The sequence below is a fragment of the Daktulosphaira vitifoliae genome, unplaced genomic scaffold (assembly GCF_025091365.1).
Source record: "Daktulosphaira vitifoliae isolate Bord-2020 unplaced genomic scaffold, ASM2509136v1 Scaffold_46, whole genome shotgun sequence".
NCBI classification, from domain to species: Eukaryota; Metazoa; Arthropoda; class Insecta; order Hemiptera; family Phylloxeridae; genus Daktulosphaira; species Daktulosphaira vitifoliae.
Window position 1 is genome coordinate 34,720 of NW_026099615.1, and position 3,562 is coordinate 38,281.

General features: G+C 28.4%; 1 pseudogene; it reads right to left on the minus strand.

The window, feature by feature from the left end:
* Positions 1–234: 234 nt before the first annotated feature.
* LOC126908936 (uncharacterized) lies at positions 235–3,238 on the minus strand (annotated as a pseudogene).
* Positions 3,239–3,562: the final 324 nt, after the last annotated feature.

The following is a 3,562-nucleotide window of genomic DNA, read 5'->3' on the forward strand; positions in this document are numbered from 1 at the left end:
TGTATATATAAGTAAAATACACTTTTTTTCTTTTTTGTTACTCTTTGTATTAATAAGTCTGTACTTTAATTTTTAACTGTAAATTTTAAAAGTCTAACCATTTTTTAAGTTTTAATTCAACTCTCTACCTTCAACACAAGCGCCAGCTTAAAGAAGGTAGATAATTTATGTATTTATTTATTTTTTTTTGTAAAATGTAAAGATTGATACTGTAATGTTTTTGTATGAATAAATACTAAAATACTACTACTAAAAAAATTCATGAAAAAGAAATTCTCTGAACTGTTCTATTTCAGCTCTACATATTGGACATGTTTTAGGATATTGTGTATCCAAAACTGCCACACAGGATTCACATATCCAAGCATGACCACAAGGTATAGCGATATATTGAGAGACATTATCTCCAACCTCAGTTATTGTAAAAGTTATACAAAAAAATCTATTAGACCTTATATTTTGGTTTATAATGTGGAAATTATTGTTAGTTTGCGGGGAGGGTATATCAATTTCATTGTCCTCAGGCGTTGCTCTGTATTCAATACCCAAAGCCCAATGTCTTTGTCTTATCTCATGACTCGAGCATGAATGAAAATATTTATTTAAAAATTGCCTAATCGATAATAATCCAGCACTCTTTTGTTCTGTTGCTCTTTTTATAAATTTGGAATTCATCAGGTATACCGATTTGAGGTTTCTGGTTGGTTGTAGACCATTAGCTAGTTGATTTAAAACTATATGGTATTTAGCATTTAATTCCGTTATGTGACCTATATTATATAAATCTTAAATTAATTCCATTATATGAGTAAATTGAATATGTATTTTATCATTACAATATTTTAGTTTGTATTTAATATTTAACTTATCTTAACAATTATTTAGACTGATAAAATTAATTGAAAAAAACTGAGTGACAAGTTTTTACAAATAATTATTGATTAGTATGAATAATCATACCTAAGAAAACCCATAAATTTGGATGAGTAACTGAAAACTTAAATCTCATTGAACTATGGAAGTTTTCTAAATTATTGTTGGTCCTTCTTGGTAAATTATGGACTGATAGAATGTTTGTCCCTATCTGATTAATCCAGTATCTAAATTTAAAAAAAGGTAATAATTTAAGACATTTAATGAGTAAGATTTATATTTATCATTAACTTAGTGAGAAATGTAGACAAACAAATTGGATTTAAAGAAAATCTTATTTAATTATTAATTAATTATGGATAAAATATTATTTTAATTAATTATTTTACACATTGATATTTATCTGTGAACGCTTCAGTACTAAAAAGTACTTTAAATTAATTTTTAAACCTAAATTTTTAACAGCAAATCACTAGTTTAAGTCGGGGTAAGTGGGAAAGTTAAGACCTGGAGCAAGATGATCTTCTTGGAATTCAAAAAATATAGTAATGTTTCAGAAATTTTTTTAGAAATATTTTTAAATATATTAACCACAAAATGACAAGTGGTCAAAAATAAATTAAATGAACACAAATAATTGTTTTAAATCTAATTTTTACTACTTAGCAAGAATGGTATAATGTTATTGTTTACAATGAAAAGGTTTTAACTTGAACAAGAATAAATAAATGAAAGTTTTTATATTTTAAAAGCTAAAGAAAACTCTGCAATTAGTATTTGAAATTATGAGTCTTATTTAAATTAGGATGATTTTATAATAAAAATGAAATGAGAAAAGTTGGTTGTTATGTTATTTGTATATGCAATTTCTGTATGTAAATTAATTTACTTATAATTAATTGGACTATGTCAGTTACTGAAAAAAAATTATGTAAACCTTTTTTTTTTCGTATGTCAACTTGCCCCAGGTAAATAAATAATTTGACTTTTTTTTTTAACAAATTGGCATTTTTTAAATAATTTATATTATTGAGCTTTTTACCAATTGGTCTCAACTTATCAATTTTTTATGGTGAATATTTTTTTTAAGCGATTTAATTATAGCTTAAAATAGTCAACTTGTCCCACCTGCTCATATATTTGTCACCTGTTGTAATAATTGAACAGTTCAGCCATTGGTGCGTTGTAGCATACAGCATATGTTTTTACTAGCTGAAATCCTAGTATAATTTCATTATGTTGCAAAAGTGGCAAACACATTAGCATTTTCAAAGTTTTTAATGCATGATTGTTAGTGTTAACCAAATGAAGGTATCCCAAATCTTTCATCTTTTTCCAGATAGCCTATATTAATAACATAGAATGAAGTATGAATTTCATCTCTTTATTTAATATTAGTTATAAATTTTATTTTATCTAGCCTGGTTATAATGAACCAGCAACAAACTACTCTGGTTTGTGAACCACCAAATGAATTGATAAGAGAATCCCTTAGTGCTGTTTCAAAATCTGTCATTATAACTTCAGGTTGTAGACTAGGAAACATATTTTGTTTCATAAAATTGAAAGCACATAGATATGCATTTCTAGTTTTTGCTTCCATCAAAGAATATGCTACGGGTATAGACTAAAATCAATTTGTTGCGCCATGACACTCCTAAATTAACGGTTGGCGTCAATAGCTTATAAGGATCATGTGGATCGATAATACTTAACCTAAAATAAAGTGCATAACCTTTAAATGATTAATTTATATATTTAAAACGCAATTGTCGCCTTATGAGCTAAGGGATACAAAGAAAATACTCTCTCTGGTGTTTGGATACTACTTGATGTTTAGCTGAGCTGCCTCTTTATGGATCACATGAGCTGTACATTGACTTGGTTATCTGAGCTTGTTGTGTCACCACCACTTTATTAAATATTTATCTTTGCGAATATACATGTTTATAATTGATAGGGACATCCGCATGCGGATGTTCTCTTGATTTCTTTGTATGACTATTTTGCAGCAATAGTCAGTCTAGTGTCTACAGTCTAGAGTCCAACATTGTCGAATAAGCACTAATTGTAAACCATTTACTAATACTTGCCGTGTTATATTGAAATTGTGCTAAACATATATATATATATATATTTATACATTTATATATTTACAACCAGTATTTCTATCGATAGTGTTAAATTTCTTTCTTTATAAATAATCACTATTTCCTATATACATCTTGGAGGACTCTGTGCGGATAGCTCAATAGGGAATCCAGATGGTAACCCGAACAACAAATAAATATTAAAATTTCCTCAGGCGAACCTTACAGGTCCGCCACAGGAGATTTTTGGTGCCGAAACCCGGGAACATCGTCATCATCAGAGTTTTCCAAATTAATTCCATCGAGGAACAGAGAAGACAACGAAGCTAAGGAGAGTGGACAAGTGAAGCCGTGTGCAGAGAACTATCATTTATTTCAGTTTCAGTTCCTATTCCAGAAACAAACGAAGAGATCGTTTCAATGTCGGCTAAAGCGTAAGCGTTTGATTGTATAATTGTCGCGTGATCTTTTGATTATAAGTTATAGTTATTGTAAATTACGTATACGTGGTTAATTGAGGCCGTAATAATAATCGTTAATAGTAGTCTATGGAAGATAATTTTGAGGTTAATTTATCCGAATCACAAATTTACGAAATT